General features: G+C 41.8%; 1 protein-coding gene across 1 annotated transcript in view; it reads right to left on the bottom strand.

Annotated features, from left to right (window-relative positions):
* The window catches only part of EXT2 (exostosin glycosyltransferase 2), a 190,243-nt gene that overhangs the window by 167,838 nt on the left and 10,184 nt on the right, over positions 1 to 12,221 (bottom strand). The window lies entirely within an intron of this gene.

Raw genomic sequence — 12,221 nt, 5'->3', positions numbered from 1 at the left:
ACTAGCTCCAGTGTCAGGATGACCTGGGGATCAAATCCGGGCTCAGATACTTAGCACCACACCCAGAAATAACTGGCCATGTAACTTTGAGCAAGTTACTTAACCCCGATTGCTTAAAAAATAATAACAATAATAATAGCTAGCATTTATATGGTGCTTTAAGGTTTGCAAAGCACTTCACAAAAATTATCTCATTTGATCTTCACCTGGGAGGGAGGTGCTATTATAATCCTCGTTTTGCAGATGAAGATACTGAGGTCACAACTGGCCCAGGGTCATAAAGATAATTGGTATCTGAGGCTGGATATGAACTCAAGTCTTCCACATTCCAAGTCCAACATTTTATCTACTGAACCACCCACTTCTGATACATATTCTATAGAAAACTGGTCCAAAAGTGATTTTCTGAAAAACACATTCTTTTTGCCAGTCCATTGACCTTTTGTTCCCCTATAATTCCATAGGGCAACAAAAGGTCAATGGACTGAGTTGAAAGCTTAAAACATGTGCAGCCAAACATGAGAGCTAGGTGAGCTCTAAAGGAAGTGGCGATGGATCGGTGCAATGTCAAGTGAAGAACCCGACAGAAAGGATTCTACACAAGCCTGATTTCTAAGTCATTTCTTTTAAGTATGTCACTGAGCTTGTGAAGACCAAGAGTGGAGTGGGATGTGGTGTTTGTTCTGTTTCCAAAGGAAGCTCCTACGCCCTCAGTCAGTTTCCCATCCATCTCATAATCTTTGCATGATTCCTAAGCTTTTTAGATATTTACTTCTCATTTTAAAAAAGTAACTTGGTGTGCAGTGTACAATTTGAATGACTTTCAAGATGCCCGAATAGTGAAATAAACACTCAATATGGTATGATGATCGAGTTCACTTCTTCCAGTCCTCAGGCTTGAGGCAGACTGCATATTGTTGTCCAGGTTGGACCAAATTCTCAGAACTCTGAAACCTTTTGCTAAAGCTAAGATTCCCTTTCTACCAATGAGTCCCCTCTAGTCTTCTCCCCAGTCCCTGGTTCATTCCTCAGATGATGGAAGTTCATCCATGCCGAAGTCTCTCTCAACTCAACACTCCTAGATCACCTCTTCTCTTACATGGGTATTTACAAAGTCTGATAGAGTTATCCTGTAATTTCACACTCAGCTACCCCCTAATATAAGATATAATCTAGCCTGAAAATTTCTAAGGTCAAAGCATCAAGGTCTTTTAAAAGAATTTGTGCCCTACCTTTTCAATTCCATAAATTCAAAATTCCACCAAATTTATTTAAACAAGGGAAGAAGAACATGTAGCCTTGAGGCCACATGTGGCCTTCTAGGTCCTTGCGTCTAGCCTTTTGACTGAGTCCACGTTTTACAGAACAGATCCTTTTATCAAGGGGATTCATTGTATGAAGTTTGGATTCAGTCAGAGGGTCAAACTTGAGGACACAGAGGGCCACATGTGGCCTTGAAGTCGAAGGTTCCCCACCCCTGACTTAAACCAACAGACATATATTTATTTATCTTACAGGGGCACATTAAGATTAGCTCCTGAAAATTGCCCTACTAAAAACCCCATCAAAACACAAAGCAACAGCAGTAGTGGTGAAAGTAATAACAAGTAAAATCAGTGGATTTGCCTAAGCCAATGAAGGACAGAGCCACCAAGGGCACGGGTTTCTTCTTCTTCAATTGTAACCCTGGCATTTTCTGGGTAGAAGCTCTCATTGAAGTTTCACAGACCATTAGCACAGAAGGAGACCTGAGCACATAGAACATAGCTTCCCATAGGAGGGACCTGAGATAACACTCACTGTTAAAAGGGTTTTTTTCTCACTCTCAGATCATGCCAATTTTGAATGTGGAACAATAAGAAAATTAACAAAAATGACTACTGACCATTCCCCAATTCAGAAGCCTATTTGGGCCACAAGATAAAACTTTCCATATGAGAAGAAATAAAATGATTCATCATTCATCATTTGGAAGCCAATGATTACGTGCATGTGAGTGTGTGTATAAGAAATATTATTTCACTTTTGGGAACCTTACCATTCAGGAATTAACAGGAAGCCAAAGTAAGCTCTGTTTACCTGATACCCCCTTGCCAGAATATGAAATTCAATTTAACATATGTGTCTGATAAAAATGAAACTGATCTCCCATTCCCGTCCAAACACTACACTGACAATAATGTGCCAAACAGAGCTCGAGCTTTTGCAAAAACAAAGACAGAGCAGGAGGTAAAGACATTGCATTCTAACAGACCTTTTCTTTTCCAGCCCAGTCTCCTCCAGTGTTTCACATTCCAAGACAACCAAATCCATAATCAAGTAGCCCATTCAGAAGCCAACAGGCTTTGGGAGGCAGGGGCAGAGATGTGCGGATGTGCTGTGGTTGCCTCCTCCAAGGGAGCGAGCATGTGGTGTGACTGCCCTCTACAGATCAGTGGCTTTCCCACACTCACTTTAGGGTTGGGAGCCTCCTCTCACCAAGATTGCTGTTGGCAAGAATAGGGCCCACAGTGGTCCCTGCTGCTTTCCAGAGTATTTGGTAGCCCCACAAAAGGCAGTGCTCAATTTCTAAATTCAAACATATCATTTCTTAACCCTCTGAACCATCCGCTGAGAAGTTGGAAGCAAGATCTTGGCTGAAGCCAATAAACTCGAGTCTCAGTTACATCACAAAGACTTTGAGCACGTCACCCCAGCCAGCTGATTTTCCTTATCTATAAAATGAGGGAACCTGACTAGTCACCTTCTAAGGTCACTTCCAGCTCAAGGTCTTTAGTTAATGTATGTCTATGAATCAATAGATACTCTTTCATTCAAACATCCATCAGTGTTTATGCGCAAAGTACTGTGGGTGGTCCTAAGGAAAAGACAAAGATCATGGATAGGCTAAGAAGGGCTCTGGGGTCATTTTGAATAGCCAAGTATTGATTCAAATACAGAATGGGATGAAAGCTGGTGGAGAACTACAATAAAAACCTCCCTCCCCAGAATGCAAGAGGAAAATGGGTTCCAATTAATTAAGGTATAATAATAATAGCAGCAGCATTGATGGGCAGCTAGGTGGCACAGTGGATAGAGTACCAAGCCTGAAGTCAGGAAGACTCACCTCCGTGTATTCAAATCTGGCCTCAATCACTGACTAACTGGGTGACCCTAAACAAGTCACTTCATCCTATTTGCCTCAGTTTCCTCATCCGTAAAATGAGCTGGAGAAGGAAATGGCAAACTACTCTAGCATCTTTGCCAAGAAAACTCCAAACAGGACCATGAAGGACAGGACTAACATGAATGAACAGCAAGCTAGCATTGATATAGTGCTTTAAAGTTTGCAAAGTGTTTTTACATGTGTTGAAGGATTAGAACCTCACAACAACCCTGTGAGGGAGGTACTTATCCCCATTTTACAGATGAAGAAATCAAGGCACAGAAAGACAACAGGGTTAAGTGACTGGCCCAGGGCCACACAGCTGGAAAGGATCTGAAGCAACATTCAAACTCGGGTCTTCTTGACTCCAAGGCCTGTGCTCTCTCCAATGTGCCACCTAGCCAACTCCCATTTTAGCCTTTTGAACTTCGGATTTTGAAAATCTTTCTAAGATTTTACTAACTTGGTAAATCGAGGATGATGAATCTAACTGAAAATTTACTGGATTATTGAGGCTCTTGAGTAGTTTCTGAGTCATACAGAATTATAGATATAAATGGAAAAGGTAAAAAGACTGACTAAATCTATGCAGACTCCTAAAAGTTGCTTTTTTTTTTAATAAATCCCTGACATAACAGTTTTTTTTTAATAAGACAGATTGATAAATAAGTAAGCCATGGCCCCTTGTCCCCAAGGCAGGTGGGCTAATATTCTCCCTTTACAACATATCCAGGAAGTGAGCCTGTAGGACCTAAATGCTTGCTGTATACAGTTAGGCTAGATGCACAGGTGAAGCATAAACTTGAACAGCAATTTCATTCCTCAAGAGGGGCCAAGAGGGCTATAAGGCAGGAGCATTTTTAAAGTTGTTATTCCCCCTCCTCAGATACTACCCTATAAAAGCCTAATGCTTCAAGGGGGCACAAATATAATACCAGATCTCCAAAGGCAATAGCAGAGGAAGCCAAGCTTTGGCAGATTCTACAAGCAAGGAAGGTGTTATGTATGGACTCAGTGTCCAAGGGCCAATGGGCTTGGCTCAGCAAAGACCTTCAGCCAAGGGCTGGCCACCACGTAATACTTTTTTTTCAGCAACCACAACTTATGACGGCATCTACTAAGGCATGATGGGAACAACGAAGGAAGAATTCATGTGGGTAAAATTACAATTCTTTTAAACAGTGAAGTAGTATCCTTTAAAAAAAATTATTTTATTTTTTAATTTATTCTTAATTTTCAACATTTCAACAAGATTTTCAATTACAAATTTTCCCCCCATCTTTCCCCTACCCCCACCCCAAGATAGCGAGCCTACTGAATACCCCTTCCCACAATCTGCTCTGTCTTATATATCCTCCCCCATCCCCCTCTAACTTTCTAGTACAGCAAGATGGATTTCTATACCCCAATGCTTGTATATCTTATTTCTAAGTTTCATGTAAAAAACAAGTTTTTTTAACATTTGTTTTTAAAACTTTGATTTCCAGATTCTTTCCCTTCTTCCCTCCTTACCCACCTCCACTGGGAAGATAAGCAATTCAATATAGGTTGTACATGAGTAGTTAGACAAAACATTTCCATAGTAGTTATATTGTGAAAGACTAACTAATTATATTTCCCTCCATCCTATCCTGTCCCCCACTTATTCTATTTTCTACTTTGACACTGTCCCTTTTCAAAAGTATGTGCTTCTAACTACCCTCTCCCCCAATCTGCCCTCCCTTCTATCATCCCCCTTTTTAGTCCCTTCCTCCCTACTTTCCTGTAGGGTAAGATACCCAAATGAGTGTGTATGTTATTCCCTCCTTAAGCCAAATTCAATGTGAGTAAGGTTGACCCATTCCTTTGCACCTTCCTGCTCTTCCCCTTCATTGTAAGTTTTCTCTTGCCTCTTTTATATGAGATAATTTGCCTTATTCTATCTCTCCCTTTCTCCTTCTCTCATTATATTCCTCTCTCACCTCTTAATTTTATTTTTTAGATATCATCCCTTCCTATTCAATTGATCCTGTGCCATCTATGTATAATGTACACACATATACACACACCTACATTTGTATTTATACACACATGCCCCTTCCTATATATATTTATATAAATATGCATACACATATATACATATATATTCCCTTCAACTATCCTCATACTGAGAAAAGTCTTATGAGTTACAATTATCATTTTTCCATGTAGGAATGAAAATAGTTCAACTTTAATAAGGTCCTCTTTTTTTTTTTTTGGCTTTTTGGAAGGCAATTGGGGTTAAGTGACTTGCCCAAAGTCACACTGCTAGCAAGTGTGTCAAGTGTCTGAGGCCGGATTTGAACTCAGGTCCTCCTGACTCTAGGGTCGGTGCTCTATTCACTGTGCCACCTAGACACCCCAACTTTAATAAGTTTCTTACTATTTCTTTTTCCTATTTACCTTCTCATGCTTCTCTTGCTTCTTGTATTTGAAAGTCAAATTTTCTGCTCAGCTGTGGTTTTTTCATCAAGAATACTTGAAAGTCCTCTATTTCATTAAATGACCATATTTTCCCCTGAAGCATTATACTCACTTTTGCTGGGCAGGTGATTCTTGGTCTTAATCCCAGCTCCTTTGACCTCTGGAATATCATATTCCAAGCCCTTTGATCCCTTAACGTAGAAGCTGCTAGATCTCGTGTTATCCTGATTCTGTTTCAATAATACTCAAATTGTTTCTTCCTGCAGCTTGTAATATTTTCTCCTTGACCTGGGAACTCTAAAATTTGGCTATAATATTCCTAGGAGTTTTCTTTTTGGGACTTTTTCAAGAGGCGATCAGTGAATTCTTTCCATTTCTATTTTGCCTTCTGGTTCTAGAATATCAGGGCAATTTTCCTTGAGAATTTCTTGAGGATGATTTTTAGGCTCATTTTTTGATCATGGCTTTCAGGTAGCCCTACAATTTTTAAATTATCTCTCCTGGATCTATTTTCCAGGTCAGTGGTTTTTCCAATGAGATAGTTTACATTGTCTTCTATTTTTTTCATTTGTTTGGATTGGTTTTATAGTATTTTGATCTCTCATAGAGTCGTTAGCTTCCATTTGCTCCAATCTAATTTTGAAGGAATGATTCTCTTCAGTGAGCTTTTGAGATTCTTTTTCCATCTGGCAAATTCAGCTTTTTAAGGCATTCTTCTCCTCATTGGCTTTTTGGGTCTCTTTCGCCATTTGAGTTGGTCTATTTTTAAAGGTGTTATTTTCTTCAGTGTTTTTTTGGGTCTCCTTTAGCAGGCTGTTGACTCGATTTTCATGATTTTCTTGCATCATTCTCATTTCTCTTAACAATTTTTCCTCCACTTCTCTTACTTGATTTTCAAAATCCTTCTTGAGCTCCTCCATTATTTTTCTTGGAAGCTTCTGATGCAGGAGTTTTGACTTCGTTAACTTCTTCTGATTTCATGTTTTGATCCTCTTTGTCCCCAAAAAAGGATTCTATGGTCCAACTGAGCATCCTCTGCTTGCTCATCTTGCCAGACAATTACTTGACTTTTGAGCTCTTTGCCGCGATAGGACTCTGCTTCCAGAATGGAGAAAGCTGTGTCCCAAATCGTTGGGGTTTTCACAAATGTTGTCAGAGCTATGAGGAAGGTGCCCTCTTCTACAGGCACCCCAAGCTCTGGCACACTGGCCACACACCCCAGGACCACCACCCAAGACCACAATCCAAATCCAAGCAGGTCAAAACAAGAGCGATTACCTCTGAATGGTTGCTTGGTCCCCCTACCATCTGCAGGCTAGGAGCTCCAGAGGCAGCTGCAACAGCTGCAGCCACTGGCGCCTCTGCCACCTCTCACCCTGGGGGCAGGGGCCAGACGACACTCTTCCATCATTAAGTTCCAACAGAGTTCCCCAGTGACCTTTTACTTTCTTTTTGGCATTTATGGGTTGAGAAATCTGGAAACCACCACAGCTGCTGGTGATTCACTCTCTTGAGTCAGCCCTGGCTGGTCTGTGCCACTGTTCTGGGCCACCTGGGTCTGGAACTGCACGGCTCACTTGGGACTGCACTTGGCTCCCAGCTAGGTGTGACAGATCCTTCCTGTCAGCCTGCCAGGCTGCCTTCAGCGGAAGATCTGTTTCTCTCTGTCACTTTGTGGGTTCTGTAGCTCTAAAATTTGTTTAGAGTCATATTTTACAGGTTTTGGTGGTGGTTGGGGCAGGAACTCGGACAAGTTCTTGCTTTTACTCCACCATATTGGCTCTACCCGTAGTAAGTATCCTTTTTTATAAGAACAGGCATTGATGATGCAGAGAAGGGGAACCATGGGTGTGGAATACTGCACACACTGCTGGATACCGTCAATGTGTTGTCTGATTTGGCTGGACTACTTTTTTCTTTCTTTTAAAATTTTTATTACAAGGTAAAACTTACTGGTTAGAGGACAGAAGAAGAGAGAGATGAAGGAAGGACTGCAACATTAAAACAAAAGGTATCCACTAAAAAAAGAAAAAGAAAAAACAAGAAACAAAAGCACAGAAAGGTCTTTACTTATATAATCATGGCCAAAGGAGGCCCAAGAAACACAGGCAATCCTTAACAACGTTCAAGAGTGTGCAAGACTAATAAAAACAACTGTCTGGAAACCACACCAGCGTCTCCGCCTCCTCCAGGCCTTGCTGAGCTCTGTACTCTGGTCCAAGACCGAAAGAGAGGCTGATTATTCAATGGTTCCAAGGAATCAAAGTTGACCCTGAAGCAACATTTTCCTATTCCCAGTTTTTTCAAAGTCTCTTTCATTGGATGAACTTTGAGACATCAGCCCCTGACTTCTGCACAGGTTATTGGGGAGAGGAGGGGGGTGTACTTTTGGAAGGAAAAATGAAACAGGGGAAAGGGTTGGGCTTGTGGTCAGAAGACTTAAGTCCAAGGATCTTCCCAGTTACTGGTCATGAGGCCTCAGGCAAGTTACTATCCCAAGCCTCCTCCTCCCCCACTCTACCCACACCCAGCATGATACAGAAATGTATTGACCTCAAGATTGCCGAGGCATTGAGGTGACCCAGTGAATAGATAGACCACCCGGCCTAGTCAGGAGTTCAAATCTGGTCTCACTTAACCAGCTGTGTGACCCTGAGCAAGTCCCTTCACCTCTGCTGCCTCAGTTTCCTCATCTGTAAAATGGGGAAAATCACACCACCTCCCAGGGCTGTTGTGAGGATAAATGCAATAATAATCGTAAAGTGCTTTAGAAGCTCTTGGTATGTAACTGTTAGCTATTACTGCTGCTGCTGCTGCTGCTACAGCTACTACCAATTCTTTTTCTTTTCTTCCCCTCCTCCTCCTTCTCTTTCTCCTTTTCCTTCTCCTTCTCCTCCTTATTCTCCTCCTCTTTGCAATACAGAGGTACAGGTGCTCCCTCCACTGGTACAGATTTCAATCTGCTCATGCTTTAGTATAGGCTCTTCAGGAGCTACTGTGAGTTGCCCTGCAGCGATGGGCCTTTCTGATATTTGTTAGGAAGTCCTGAGATCAGCCTTGCGTTCTGCTGACAGACCCCACGCAAACCTTCTTGAATGCCAGAGTTTGCACTCATCTGATAGAGTCACAGAATCAGACTAAGCACCAGAAGGGGCCTCCAAGGCCTTCTATCACACACATCTGCTCCGAGGGATCGTCCAGCCCCCACCTCAAGACCCACAGCCAAGAAGGCACCCATGACCTCACAAGCTTATCTGTTCCTCTGTGGGAGCTCCCATTGTCATTGAATCTTTCCTGCCTCTTTGTGACTCCCACCCACTGGTTCTAGCTCTGCCTTGCATGGAACGTTCTCCAGTTTCCTCATCATCCTGATCTCCCTCTTCTACATGTACTCTAGCTTCTCTATGTCTTTCCTAGATAAGCAGAGAGACAGAGCAATAGAAAAATAAAAGGAGCGGAAAACACTGTGTATCCGGCCCTGTGCTAAGTGCTAGGGAAGCTAGGAAAAAAAGAAGAAAAAATAAACCAGCCAGTCCCTACCCTGGGGTTATACTCCAATGGAGAGAAGATCACACACATAGAAGAGGTGAGGAGCTAGAGGAGGGGGGCACATGCTCAGAGGCATGGCTAGAGTAGTCCTTGAAGGACCTAGAACTGAGCAAAGTAAGGCTAAAGCTGGCCTACAAAAGGCCTGCTAACTCCCTAGGTGGGATTTCATTCTCAGTAGGGAAGGAGCAGAGATGAAGGGCCCAACTGGAATACAGACAGTATTTCCTAAAATGTGGGGCCCAGAAGTGGACACAGTCCTCCAGATGTAGCCCAACCAAAGAGGGAATAATGGAACTCCCAATAGTCTCAACGTTGAAGGGAGCCCCAGCGTAGCATTCGTTTGATGGGGTTTTATCATTTTCCATGTTACATCATTAACACAGGAATTGCTGTCTAGCTATGCCTCTGTGATCTTGTAATCATTCAACTCCCTGCCTCACAGAGCTCTTGTAGGGAGAGAGATTGGTAAAGCTTGAAGAATTGTTAAAATGGGATTTGTTATTGTTATTATATTCAAGGCCGAATAATAGTTTAGACTATATGGTCTCCGAGGTTCCCTTCCAAAACCATGGTTCTACTGACTAAGTTGGTTTTCAGAAGAAAAGTACAGAGTTTTATATTTAATCCTATTCAATTTCATCTTATTAATTTTGCCCAATAATTCTAGCCTGTCATGATCTTTTATGCATACGCCATTAACTTTTGCTCCCAGTTTCATGTCATTTACAAATTTGATAAGCATGCCATCTATGCCCTTATTCAAGTCACTGATAAAATTAATTGAGCAGCAATTGAGGCCAAGGACAGATGTTAGGGGGATTCAACTAGAGGTGTCCCTTCAAGCTGACATTAGTCTTTTGGGTTCAGTCATTCAACCAGTTCCAAAGCCATCTAACTATAGTAACACCTGCCCTACATCTCTTAGTTGTGTCCACAAGCACAGCATGAGAAAACTCAGTACAATCTGTCTACAGCATCCCCCAACTAACCAGTCAAATTACTCTGATAAAAAGGTAAATGAAGTCAGGATGTCAGAACCCATTCTGGACAAAGCCATGCAAGCTGTACTGCCCCAAGTGCTCACAATTCTCCCCCTTAATGATATGTTCTCAATATTTGCCCAGCAGTATTAGCCAAGCTCACTGGTTTCTCATTCTCCCACTCTACTCTCTTCCCTTTTTCTAAAAGCAGAGCCATCTGCCTTCTTCCCATCCTGCAGGAGCTCTCCAGTTCTTTCCAAAACATCTTTCACAGATCATGGCTGGTGACCCAGCAATCACACCTGCTGGCCCTAATCAAAACCTTCTTAGTAGAGAAAACCCAGAAGCCAAGAAGGAGCCTATATGAGTTTTCTTAGTGTCCCCCATGATCATCCCTCTTACCCCTGCCCAGAATGATGTATTAGAAGAGGACTAATCAGAGGGGCGGCTAGGTGGCACTGTGAATAGAGCACCAGCCCTGGAGTCAGGAGGACCTGTTCAAATCCGGCCTCAGACACTTAACACAAAAACTAGCCGGATGACCTTGAGCAAGTCATTTAACCCCAACTGTCCTTCAAAAAGCAAAAAAAAAAAAAGAAGAAGAAGAGGATTTATATACACATCAGCTTGTTATCAGATCCCATGGTATGTCTACTCTTTTAGCTATAACAACATTTCCTTAAAAGCTCTCATACAATATGGTGTTTCCATTTGCACATCAAAATCACTCAGGATGCCTGGAGATCTATCACAGAGATAATCTTATCCAGTGATCTTCTAATAATGAATATACAAAGAGACAAAGAAACAAGGAGATACGCTTGCCAAAGTAATTCATCACTATCAAGGAGATGCAAGGTAGGGTCCAAGTTGAAGAACAATTCCCTATAGATAGTGAGGGCTTCCAAATGTTCCCATATGCAAACGACATTGTGCTGATTACATCAAGCCTCAAAATACTGAAGATGCTCCTGGATGAAGTTCATGGCCACTTAAAGAGTTTGGCCTCTGAAAATAGTCAAAGGATATGAACAATTTCTCAAGGAAATAAACCCAACAGCTATATAAAAATCACTAATAAGAAAAATGCAAATTATAACAACTCTGATGTTATATTTCATACCCACCAGATTGGCAAAGATGAAAACAAAGGAATACATTAATTGTTGTAGGGGGAATGCAGGAGGACTGGCACATGAATGCATAATTTTTGATGGGGCTCTGATACAGCCCAGTCATTCTGGAGGGCGATTTGGAGTGACAAAAACTCACTAAAGCGAAATCGTGCCTCCCCTTTGATCTAGTGATACTATTACTAGGTTTATATCCCAGAGAGATAAAAGACAAAGGGAAAGGACTCACACATAAAAATAATATTTTATAGTAGCACCTTTTTTCTAGCAAAGAACCAGAAAATAGAGAGGTACTCATCAAATGGGGAATGGCTGAAGAGTTGTGTTATATAAATCTAATGGAATGTTATGAAATTATGAAAGGGATGGACTCAGAGAAACCTGGAAAGACTTGTCTGAATTAAAGTAGAGTGAAGTGAGTGGAATCAGGAGAACTTATACAATGATAACACTAAAAAGAAAACAATCCTGACAGATGTAAGAACGCTGATCACTGACAGCCAACCACAATTCAAGGGCAATGATGATGAAGCATGGTACCTGCCTCCTGACGGCAAGGAGATGGATGCGGGATGCAAGATGCGAGGTGTGATATGTATTTTCAGCCATGGCCGATGCGTGGATTATTTTTTTGTCCGAGAAGGGTTTGTATGTATTTTTTTTAATTTCAGGGAGAATGGGAAGTGGGGTGAAGATGTCCACAAAGAGAACCCATTGCCCAGATTAAACAATGCAGTTAGACAGGCAAGCTACAGAGCTAGCCCATCGGTGTATTTACATTGGACAGACACTGCACATGGACGAGTGGAACCCGGAATAAAAGAGGAAAAGGAGAGAAGACTGGACTGTCTATGGTCCTTCCTTTAATGATCCCAAACTTCTTTCCTAAATCCTGACCTATCTTTTGACTACCAGTATGGCTGCAAATCATGGAACACTATAGCCTCTGAAGAATTAAAATTCAGCATCACT

Source organism: Petaurus breviceps, unplaced genomic scaffold (genome assembly GCF_028583685.1).
Source record: "Petaurus breviceps papuanus isolate PSGF00001 unplaced genomic scaffold, PetGlider_PUasm1.0 188, whole genome shotgun sequence".
NCBI classification, from domain to species: Eukaryota; Metazoa; Chordata; class Mammalia; order Diprotodontia; family Petauridae; genus Petaurus; species Petaurus breviceps.
The sequence above is the reverse complement of the archived record's forward strand: the minus strand, read 5'-3'. Positions and strand labels throughout refer to the sequence as shown.